This window comes from Mercenaria mercenaria, chromosome 6 (genome assembly GCF_021730395.1).
Source record: "Mercenaria mercenaria strain notata chromosome 6, MADL_Memer_1, whole genome shotgun sequence".
Taxonomy (NCBI): Eukaryota; Metazoa; Mollusca; class Bivalvia; order Venerida; family Veneridae; genus Mercenaria; species Mercenaria mercenaria.
Genome location: NC_069366.1, coordinates 62,564,862 through 62,577,520, shown reverse-complemented (window position 1 = coordinate 62,577,520; position 12,659 = coordinate 62,564,862). Strand labels below are relative to the sequence as shown.

Here is a 12,659-nt window from a genome sequence, read left to right as displayed (position 1 = left end):
TTCACTATATAAACATCAGATATAATTTCACAACAATGCTATAACATTCTAAAACTAATGGTTTACAACATTCTAATTAAAAATTTTTAAGGGGGGTGTTTTGACCTGGTAATTTTTGGAAGGGGGGTGTTTTGACCAGAAAAGGGGGACGTTTTGACCAAAATGGGGGGTGTTTTGACCTGGGGACGTTTTGACTAGGGGACGTTTTGACTAACATCCGTCTAGACTCTAGTCTACTGCCTAGTCCTTTTTTTTAAAAAATGTAAATACAGTTTATCATGAATCTATAACAGACAACCCAACTACCCCGGTCTCTTTGGTTTCTCCCAACTGGAATCATTAAACCCGACAACCCCGATGGAATAATGATTCTCTAAACTAGAAAAAATGAAAAAGAAACTATCTTCAGTCATTTCAGTCTCGGCCGCGGTGAGAATAAATCAGTAGACGAGAGTTTCTCATATATGACAGATTTTGTATTTTCAGGCATGGATCATGTCTTGATTAGAGATTGTTCCATTGTGAGGTGATTATTGTTGATTGTTGTCCTAATTAACAGGTTAAACTTAAAGGCATGTGTCACGTTAATACAATACGATACAATATTTCAGGGTTTCAGAAATCCCATGTCCGGAGCCCGGGGGCTACCAGAAAATTCTGTCGGGCTACTAAATTTTTTCAGAGCGTGCCCGGCGGGCTACCTTGAAACTCCGTATCGAGTAGCCCGGAAATCAATAATTTAGTCTTCAAATATAATTTTGATAGTAACGGTTGTCTATAAACCCCTTGTTTATCAAGAGATACATGCCCGAGGCTTATCTTAACACCTACTGTCACAATCGGCAAACAATTAACCGTTTAATCGTACCTGCAGGCAATTGTTTGCAAAAACATGTGCAAGATTGATTTTAGACTGATTCAGTAACATCAAAGACGCTGATCGGTATTGTTTAAAACAATATGCAAACCAGTCTTAAAATTACGTCATTTTAGCGCCACCTGCCAAAGTGTACTTTCGGTTTCGCTGACCTTAATATTTATCGAGTGATCAGAACAGATGTTTGATTTTGAGGCATTTTAGTTGCCTACACTGATTGTTTATGCTTTCCAATTTAAATACTTGCCTAACATGAAAAAAATCGACCATGATTTTGCAAAATATCAGAAAGTATACAGAATTTTGGACAAACATAAATTCGGATAAGTGAATTCATATACGGTGTCAAGAAACAGAGACACTATATACGCTGTTCTAGTCTGTTTATTAAACCAGGCAGATGTTTAGAATCAGACAGGATCAGCTTTAAATAATTTTGAGATAAATTACAATTCATACAGCTCTAAGTTAGTAAGTTCTAAGGAATTTGCAAGTTTATAAAAACTGATTTGCATTCCTTTTTTATTGCCATGTTGCAATAACTATCAGGAGTACTCCTGATAATATTTCAGTTTAAAAACATGTAGTTTTATCTTTTAAAATGAGCAAAAGGAGTAATGATAACTGCTATTTAAGAGAACAAAATTTATAACAATGTGCGTAAGGCTAAAATGATGAAACCTCTAATAATTTATTCATTCCATCCAATGTAGTATAGAAGCACATAGTAAATAAACCGAAATGACCATTGCCAAATACACCAAAAACGTTCGGGCTACCAGATTAAAATTTTGGTAGCCCAATGGGCTACCAATAAATTTGCAGATTTCTGAAACCCTGAATAATTACAATACAAATGTTATTTAAAGTCGATGCATATATATAAACAGGAAAACATTAGCTATGTATAGCTATTTACCGACATAATAAGTCACATGCAGCTTGTTTATTTCATAACCGAATCTTTCTTTCGTTAATGCCAAACCCCTCATGGGGACGTAGACATTTGACACACCAAACCACAAAGAATATTAATAAACAGGAAAAAATAGCATTGTTAAGTGTGAAATTAAATACTAAAGTGAAATGAAAAGAAAAAATGAGGAAAACTGTTTATGTACACTTCCTCAGATAAAAAAGTATGAACCTCTTCGGTAGACAAGTTTACTGTCACTGAGTGGCTGCTTTTTAAGGCTGATCACTACCAAATAGAATGTAAGCCTCCGCTGGTCTAGTCACAAGTAGTCCAATATAAATAGTAGTACTGATCTTTTTTCCTTTCCTAGTGCATTTTCTCGGCAGCAACGTGCTTACTTTTACTCTACCGCGTTTCAGTATGTATCACTTTACATTCTATTGAAATCGGCATGTTCCTATCGCATGCTAGGTAAAAATGGCGGCGTAAGAATTTAATGACCAGTAAAGAGAAATTGAAAGAAGCGAAAAGTAGTAAATTCAGCGGGTTGTATTTAACGAACTGTAGTTTTCTTATATAAAAGTTAACATCCCCTTTTCTTTTTGTTTTTCTAAAGTAGCGATCTAGTTCTTTATGGGAATATAAGTCTCTGAAAATCTGATATGCTAGAAAATGTCGAAAAACCGTTATGAAGTAAGTAGATTTTATATGAAATAAAGAACAGCTGGATTTAGTGGTGTTCAGCCTATAAGGGGCAATACATGGTATTTTCTGAAACTCCTCGAAAATGATTGGAAATGCAATTAATCTATTTTTTATGATGTAAAACGGTAACAAATGACTGAAAACTGTTATTTTCTTGTGTTTCTGGAATTTAGATCGAATTTTCGACCAGGTTGTTCTATTGTGGTTCGTTTTAGAACCTAGTAGATGTCTTTTCTCGCATTTTTGCACTTCAATTGTCTGTATATAATTGAAATTAGCATGTTTCTGAATGAAAATGACAAACATCGTAACGATTAAATGAATTTTAAATGAAAACTCCACGAATAAGGTAAAAAAAAATGAATTACTGCTTGCACAGGGCTAAATTTCGCGTAATTTTGAGGATGGGGGTGGCCTGTAATGAATTGTCATTCCTCTAGATTTTCTCAATATTTTGCACCAAAACTAAGCAGAATCATTGTAAAACAGGTGTACCTTGAGAATGAATGCAAATTCATGGAAAGACTAAATAAAAATTTTCTCTTATAGGCTGATCACTACCAAATAGAATGTAAGCCTCCGCTGGTCAAGTCACAAGTAGTCCAATATAAATAGTACTGATCTTTTTTCCTTTCCTAGTGCATTTTCTCGGCAGCAACGTGCTTACTTTTACTCTACCGCGTTTCAGTATGTATCACTTTACATTCTATTGAAATCGGCATGTTCCTATTGCATGCTAGGTAAAAATGGCGGCGTAAGAATTTAATGACCAGTAAAGAGAAATTGAAAGAAGCAAAAAGTAGTAAATTAAGCGGGTTGTATTTAACGAACTGTAGTTTTCTTATATAAAAGTTAACATCCCCTTTTCTTTTTGTTTTTCTAAAGTAGCGATCTAGTTCTTTATGGGAATATAAGTCTCTGAAAATCTGATATGCTAGAAAATGTCGAAAAATCGTTATGAAGTAAGTAGATTTTATATGAAATAAAGAACAGCTGGATTTAGTGGTGTTCAGCCTTTAATTTCTGACATTTGCAGCCACAGTTTGAACGTCACAATATAAAACAAACTATATGCGTCGGATAAGTTCGACTACCTCTTCGGCAGATACAATATACTGACTAAAGGTTAGATTTAGCTTTATTGTTTATTTGTTTTTTTTAGTTTAACTTGAGCACTGTTTTCAACAGCATTTCAGACATCATATGTTATGGCAGACAGTTATCTTGGATTCTGCACCAGTACCAACCTGTTCTCCACAAGTAACTGCCAACTTCCTTACATAGATCAGAGGTGGAGGACAAATGATTTCAGACACAGTGTATTTTATTAAATTGTCACAGAGACAATACAAGTTACAACCCACCTGTGGATTGAACTCATGACCCTGAGATCCATAGCACTGGGTTCTCCCTTTTGAGAGCGTTACTTATAATAGCTTTAACATAGGTTTAATAGTGTACCAGAAAGGTGGATACCGTAATTGGATCAAAGCTTTGACACAAAGCGATATCCTACAGTTTATACATCAGTCAAATAAAAAAGAAACTGATGACCAAAACAGTATCTTATAGTTTAAATGCCCCATTTCATTTAACGGACAGGTTAAAGAAACAAAAAGCTCTCTCTGGAATAAACTAAGCCATGCCTTCTTCAGTCTCTTGGAATTCATTGGCTTGTCTTATCTTTACTCATGATGGAGAAGTACATGTTTACTACAACTTTATACAAGGTCATTTTAGTGTCAACCTTAAGCAAAACAGCGGTTGATCCAGTGCTGGAAGATTTTAATTAAGTTATCATAAATACATAGTAGACGACTAAGTCTTATCGAGTAGTTTGTGGAACACCAGGGCACTAGACAACTTTTGGGGACAGGTACCCATACCCTCACTTAGGGGTAAATTATTCGACATTTTAAGACGAAAAGGGGAAGTTTAAGCCATGTATATGTAACTACTTTTCACACTTATTAGTACTGTTTTCAATCATTTCTAACTGATGTGACTATATTGCAACAGTAATTTTCCTTTGAGGCACTATATAATATTAAAAGAAAGAGTTAATATCTATTTGTGTCAAACAACCTATCATCAGCCTGACAGGGGAATTTTCTTCTAAGAAAGGGGAAAAAAACATATTATTTTAGGAGGGGAATGGTACCCATATTTGGCCCCAAAAATGGCCAAACGAGTGCCCTGAACACAATTTAATATTCTTATTCAATGGAAATATAATATGCAGGTTTAACTCGTAATGATCTAACAGTACAATTTAAGCAACTGTTCCGCCGAGAACTTTACCTCCGGAACTTTTGTAGAATGGGGAATCTAAGAAAATATATAGAAGAAAGATCAATCCTCTTTTCCAGCAAGTTTTATTTTATTATTTTCCTTCATAAGAAAGTTGGCAGAATCATGTCTGCCTGCTGGAAAAGGGATCTTTTGAGGGTTCCTCTCGTTGGCCATTGGTCCTCGGATCTTGACCAATCCAAACGCAAAATTTCACATAATTTACATAAGGCGGAGATGTTAAATCTTTAGTTAAGTAGTAGAAAAAACTGTGAAAATCTTTAAGATGTTGTACATGTCAAGCCAGACAAACTATCACCTATGTTTTTAGAACAATACAGCTTAACATTTGCTAAAACAGCAAACATTTGATCACTTCCTTTGAAAGTAAGGGAAGTGTTAAGTGGCTTCATACCTAGCTACAGATGTCAGGATATTGAGACTTCTTAGTGTGATTACAAAAATTTAGCAAAGTAGTGCTTTTCTAAAAGATTACATTCCTGACTGTGGGAATATTAAGAAATATTAAAAGTGTAAAATATTTGTGGCCAAAAAGTAATATAGACCAAAGTTCAGAAACAAAGTATTTTACTAATAATAAATGAAAAATAAAATATAAGAAATTTACACAAAAATCACAGCATAACACCATCTCCCCCTTAAAATTTACTTTATTCCTATAAAGTAGAATAATGTGTGACCAACGAGAGTTGTAGATTAGTTAGTTGTGGGTAAGTGAGCCGAGGATTATGTACAGAAATTTACAGAACTTTGCATTTATTGTAATCCTGCTAAGACTGATGTTCGATTATAAGTTATAAAGATAACCGTTTGTTCCATGTAGGAAATAAGTTACATCTTTATATCCAAAAATATGAGACATCAAAGCAAAATGTTACATAAACACATATGAAAAGCATAATACAAAACACAAAATGAAGTTACGACAATATTCTGAAGTTTTTCAGCATAAGGAACAGTATAAATGCTGTTTGCATTTGTTTGGTGCTTCCAATTCTCATGCTAAGGCAATGCACTGCTTACAGGAATTAGTAAATTACCATGTTGAAAGTAGAAATACACACAATATGGTGTGCTAAGAATTTCTCTTATCTTTCTGGATTGGAACATAGAAACTTTATGTTGAGTTTTCACTGACAAGGTGTTTTCAGTTAGTTTATTCTTTAACTGGCAATGGTCCCAATCAAATATTAGAACGGAGTTCCATAGTCCCCTAATAGATATGCTTTTAATGTTCTGTGGAAGGTGGGCCTCCCAGTAGGTAGGACACAAAGATAGAGTTTGTAAAGGTATCCGTACGCAGTTAGTTCCATTGGTCAGTTCAAGCACAAACTTTGTTTGTTTATAATGTTGCTTTCTGATTAGATACAGTATAATCGAAATGACAAACAAAAAGGTACAGATAGATAATGCCAAAATATAGTGATCTAATGTTAAGTCAAGAGTTTCGAGAAAATTTGGCTCTTGAGTTGTGGTTACTTTGTTGCGTTTGTAAATAAATGAAGGTGCTGTAGTCGCAGTTACATGTTTGGACTTTTGTAATACAGCTACAATTGTAACAAGTTTTCTCAGTTTACAGAAAACTATGATAAGCAAAATAAGACAGATGCCTGCTACAGCAGTAGTGCAATACAGTAATATATCATCAGTGGCTGGCCAAGAATCATCTAATGAGATATGCCCAGCCAAAAGAGGTTCAGTCAAGGTTCGGAAAGCTACAGCATCATTTTCTGCTGCTTTAGCCATTTTCTGTAAGCTCAAATGTGATTTTCTATCATCTGCTATAATGTGACTCATAGAATGATTATATAGTTTAAATTGAGGGACATCTATATTTAAAGGGTTTTTGAAAACTGAATTACTTTCTATTGACTGTAGAGATGTGTCATTGAAAAATTGTTGTAAAACAGCCAAATTGACAGGGTGTAACTTTGTGATACTGGTCTCTTGACAAGAAGACAGTCTTTGAGGCAGGTACATACCTCGAGCTGATACAGAACATTGACATGGAACAGTTAGAGTACAAAAATTACAACCTGTTACCATATGTTTAGATGTATTACATGTAAATTCCAAAGACTGAACTTTATATATAACAATTAATGTTTTTGTGAGTACAAATATATTTGGTTTTACATGATCAGTCAAAAATCGAAAGTCACATAATTTCTTCACAGTAGTTTTATCATTGTGAAAAATAGCTAACAGACAATTCTCAGTTGTAATTGGCACCAAGACTCTGTTGATTTTACACAATAATTTGTGTTGGTTGCTCACTTTACAGCGAGCAAGGTCATTTTGATTGAAAACTGTATAAAATTGTAAATCAGAAGACATTGCAAATAATTCAGGTAAATTCAACAACTGAGTAGCATGATCTGTAGAGTCATTTACTGGGACTGGAAATGACATGACATTAAACAAAGTGAGTGGTCTCTGAAATGGAGATATAGGAAATTTTAAAGCTACATATAGCTTTGATCCTTTCCGATTAAACAGACTTTGTACATTTTGGTAAATATCATTTATGTCTGTATAGACTAAGTGAAAACCTGGGTATTTTGTATACAATATCTTTTTAATGTCATAGACTGTTTTTGACATGGTTTCTGCATTGATTAGATGAGGAGAAAGTTTTCCTTCCACTAACTGATATACACCATCTAAAATTTCATTAAATCTGTGTTCAATCTTCCTAGATTTTTCAATATGTTTTGCCATGAAAACACTCATAATAGAGAAAGCCTTTTCTAAATTATTAAAAGATTCATAAAGTTGTGTTTGAATATGTTCAATTGCTAATTCATTATCTTTGAGCCCTAACATGATATTGTTCATCCTTTCATCCGAAGCTTTAATGTACGAGGCTAGATTTTCCTCATGTTGTTCCACAGTTGAAACTACTTTTGATGTGATTCTATTTAAAGCATTAATATGACGAGCTAGCATCTCAACATCTTCAACTGTTGCTGTTCCAAAGATAGATTTACTAAGGTCACCTATAAATGACAACAATGCTCTTCTTGAACGACTGCGCACACTTAAACGTCTTTCAGGGATTAACCTATATACTGATTCCAAGGTGCTATTGATGATTATCTCGGTCTCATGCCTTATTTGATTTATCTCGAGTAATACTTCATTCATAAATGAACATGTTTGTGCGTCCTTAGTACAACTTGGTAAATCTAACATATTTAGAGTTGTTGGTAACTCAATTTCAAGGGTGTGGATCCACATGTCTTCTGCCATATAAAGTTGAGCTCTCGGCTCGAAGGTGACACCATAATTTAGACGCTGCAACTCAGTCGGAACAATTCCAGACACCATGGTCAGACAGAGAGCCAGAAGCAAAGTTCTAAGCATCATGGACACCCATTTAACTATAAAGAAATAGAAAGAATGCAGGTCAGTCAGTGTTGTAATTCTGCGGCCAACAGTTTTACAATCTAGCACTATAATCAGGAACAGGAACTGACAGAGAAAAGTAGAAGGAAAGATAACTTTTATTCACTCACATACAGAACACATACACACGCCTTGCAAATCAGACCTGAACCTTAAATTTATTGTTGACATCCCCGCATACAATTTCTTAGAACACAACATGATATGTATGATGTGTAAGAAAAATGGATACAAGTCTGCTTAGTATACTTATTAGAGTGAACACTCATAAGCTACACTGTGACCTGTCTTTATTCATTATGTCCCATTACAAGTTTTGTAAACAAAAGACTGATTAAGACATATAAGTATCTGTGAGTTCATAACAGCAACTAAAAAGTGTATACTGTAACAACGCTTTCTTTAACACCATTCCATTAAGACAATTTAGTTTTAACTTTATCAATCCACCTTAACACCTGGAATCAATATGGTTCCTTATTCATCCCTTCTTTTAAGATACCTCAGTTTCTTTTGTTTGTTTTTCTTGCGATTTTTCTTACGTGCCTTGCCTGTTGTTGTATGAGTTTTATAAAATGCATCTTTTAAAGCCTGTGAGACATCATCTTCTGCTTCCCATGAGCGTGGTATGTTGGGGTTTTTCCATTCAATATAAAATTGCTTTACATTGCCCCTAATTCTTTGTCTAATGATCTTGTTTGCCTCGTGCCATTTACCATCATAGTCGTTGCTATTGTTATTATTGTCATTGGTACTCTGATCTTCATTATCATTTTGAATATCACTGTGCTGGGACGTGTTTTCCCCTTGCCCTTGACCTTGTGTTTGACCATAACCTGATGTGTCCGTATCATTTTGATTGGTATTGGCTTCAGGATTTTGGACCTCGTTTGAAGTTGGATTTGGTCTTACTTGAGATAGACCAGAACTTGGCCCTGGTTGGGGAATTGAACTGCCAGAATTTTGTGTGGCTGCTTCAGGGAATTGTCGATAGTTTCTAGGATCATGGTACCTTTTGAGGTTCTTTGCATTAACCATACCTTTAACAAGTTTGTTAGTCTTGTTGTCTGCTATGCGGAAGGTATTTGGGGCTGACCCTTTCTCAGTGATGTGATATGGCCCCTTCCATTTATCTTCTAGTTTATTTGACAAACCTGGGGTGTGCTTGTTATTCTTTAACAGAACTCTATCCCCAATGTCTAAATCTGAATTCTTTGCTTTGACATCATGCTTTTGCTTGCTTTCCTTCTGTGTTAACTCTGAGTTGGTTTTTGCCTGACCATGTACCATTTTAAGGTTTTCAAGCATTTGTTCTACAAAGGTCTTTGCTTCGGGGTTTAGTGTTTCTCTAGGAACTAAGGAGGTATCAAAGGGAAGTCGCATTTCAGTACCAAATAACATTTTGTAGGGAGAGTAACCAGAAGTTTCAGTGTTTGGTGCTGACCTAATAGCCATAAGGACAGTGGGTATGATAAGATTCCAGTTGTCTTGTCTTTTGTTAATATACATTCTTAAGGTTTGTGCTATAATGGCATTTTGACGCTCCACGCAGCCATTTGCTTGGGGATGATAGCTGGCGGTTTTATGCCTGGAAACTTCATAAATTTCACAAACGGCATTGACAAGTTTTGAGAGGAAGTTGCGACCCCTATCGGTTACTAAGGACAAACAAGCCCCATAGCGACAGAAGATCTCATCATGAAGAACTCTTGCAATTTCACTAGCAGACTGAGTAAACAGAGGAAAGGCCTCAACCCACCTACTGAAACTATCGACACAGACGAGAATGTATTCATGACCAGATTTTGTTTTCGTTAGAGGGCCCAGGATATCAACATGCATCCGTTCAAAGACCTTGACAATAGGCAATGGATTCAATGGCAATGAATGAGGATGTGAATTCTTCTTGGCCATTTGACACCTATCACATGATTTTATGAAATCAGTAACATCTTGAAGCATTCTAGGCCAGTAATATTTGTTTTGTAATGCACCAAAAGTTTTCTTTATGCCAAAATGACCATTAAAGTCATGATATGATTGCATCGCCTGTAAACGAAGTTTGGCAGGAAGAGCTATCTGGAAAATAAACTTTTCATGATCTGGCTTTTTCTTAGACCTAGGTTGATATTTTATGCATGAGAATTCCATCAACAATGTCATAAAAATCTTGGTTGTAAACAACAAATTTAGAAGATTTTTCTTCGGATGGAAGTACACCAGAAGCCAAATAATTATAAATGTTTTTGAAGTCAGGGCACTCTTTCTGTAATTGTATCAATTCAATGTCATTTTCAATTTTTTCAGTGACTGGTGATTCTACATCTACAGATAAGACTGGGGCAAATTTAGAGTACTCAAAGGTTACTTCTAACATTTCATTTTCAGGAATTTCTCCTTCGTTTTCAGTCACAGGACTGGTTAAGTTAGTCACATTTTTATTTTCAGAATAATTTGGTAAGACTTGAGCTTCTGCTGAGTGTACATTTTCAGCCATTATATCTAGCGGATTCTCAGACTTAGAACTTTGGTTCAAATCTTCGTTATGACTTGTTTGTCCTGTTTGTGCCTCAATAGTAAGTCTTGATAAGGCATCAGCACTATTTTGTTTGCCTTTAATGTATTCAACTTTATACTGAAAGCCTTGTAAAAAGAGTGCCCATCTAGCAATTCGACCATTTGTTGACTCATTCATGGAATTTAAACATTTCAATGCTTTGTGATCAGTAAATATAGTAAAACGGTGGCCTGTAGAAAGATATGATTTGTATGTCTTTACCCCAGAAACTATAGCTAAACATTCCAACTCAGATACTGAATAATTTTTCTCTGCTCCATGCAACGCTCGGCCACCATATTCAATAACTCGCTCTTTGCCATTTTCATCGAGCTGACCTAATATATAACCTAAGCCTGCAGTACTTGCATCACATGTGAGTATAAAAGGTTTGTTCATATTTGGAAATGCTAGAATAGGCGCAGATGAGAGAGCATTTTTCAAAGTTCTTAGTGCTTGTTCACACTCTTTTGACCATTCAAAGCGTATACCCTTTTTTAATAGTTCAAAAATTGGGGCACAAAGTTTACTATACCCCGCGATAAATTTTTTATAATAGTTAGTTAAACCGAGAAGGCTTTTTACCCCTTTTTGATCTTTTGGAGCTGTTAAATTCTTAATTTTTTCAACTTTTCTCTCATCTGGCTCTACCCCTTCCTTACTGAACACATGACGCAAATAATTAAGTTTTTTCTGAGCAAAGTAGCACTTATGTGGGGAAAGTTTCAAACCTGCTTCCCTAAGACGCTTAAAGACCTCTGAAATGTGTGTCAAATGTTCTGAGAAGGTACGAGAGAAAATTATCACGTCATCGACATAGCACAAGACGTATTTCCAACTGATACCACGTAAGACTGTCATCATTAGACTTTGGAAAGTTGCAGGCGCTCCTGATAAACCGAAAGGCATATTTCGAAAAGAAAAAATTCCATCATACGTGATAAAGGCACATTTTTCTTTACTTTCCTCATCAAGTGGGACCTGCCAAAAAGCCTTTCCCAAATCTAGTGATGTAAAATATTGGGCATTCGACTCCCCTATTGCATCTAAAATATCTGTGAGCCTAGGTATTGGGAAGTCTTGTTGCTTGCAAATTTTGTTCAACCTACGGTAATCGACCGCGAACCTGTACTCGTCTGAGTTGGCTTTACGGACGAGAACCACAGGTGAATGCCAGTTAGAATTGCTTTCCTCTATATGACCTGTTTTTAGCATTTCGTCAGTAAGCTCTTTAGTTTTGCGCCTCATTTGTGGTGATTGTTTGTAAAAAGGCAGTTTCACTGGTCGGGCATCTCCTGTATCTACCTTATGTGTAACTAAATGCGTCCTACCTAGATCATGTAAACCCTCAGAGAAGATATCAGAGTTTTCATTTAACAATTTTAACAATCTCTCTTTTTCATCAGGTGTCAGATCGGAATCATCTAAATTAAAAGACCACTTTTTTGTTTTAGGCCTATCTGAATCTGTTTTACTTTGGTCTTCAGTTAGAGGTTCTGAAAGTGCAAATATGTGGTTGTGGCTAATTTCAGAAGCTATTGCCAAAATCCTGTTTTCTTTTAAAGTAACATCATTTTCAGTTGGGTTAATCAGTCGAAAAAATGCCCTTCCATTTTTAACCTTTACTAAGCACTTAGCACCCATAACATTTTGATTTACTAGACTAGCTACAGGCTCTAACAGGACCTGTTCACCTGAATTTACTCTTGCAATCTTAACTTGAATGTCTGTTTCAGAATTTGCAGGTAAAATAACAGATTTCATAGTCCTAGCATATCCTGTGTTAGTACTAAGGTTACAAACAATGATGTCCCTGTTATTGTCATCCTGAAGATGTAGTTGTTTTGTCCTATAATCTATATTTGCACTGTAATCTTCAAGAAAAT

At 35.4% G+C, this 12,659-nt stretch overlaps 1 protein-coding gene across 3 annotated transcripts in view; it reads left to right on the top strand.

Annotated features, from left to right (window-relative positions):
• Nucleotides 1–12,659, top strand: part of LOC123548712 (uncharacterized) — a 57,911-nt gene that overhangs the window by 5,898 nt on the left and 39,354 nt on the right. Inside the window, exon 1 of one of the 3 annotated variants that reach the window (XM_053546096.1) lies at nucleotides 3,540–3,623. The exons of the other annotated variants lie outside the window; for them this stretch is intronic. The gene's annotated coding sequence lies outside the window, so the exon portion shown is untranslated. Of the gene's footprint in view, nucleotides 1–3,539; nucleotides 3,624–12,659 lie in introns of those variants that run through there. 3 annotated transcript variants of the gene reach the window in all.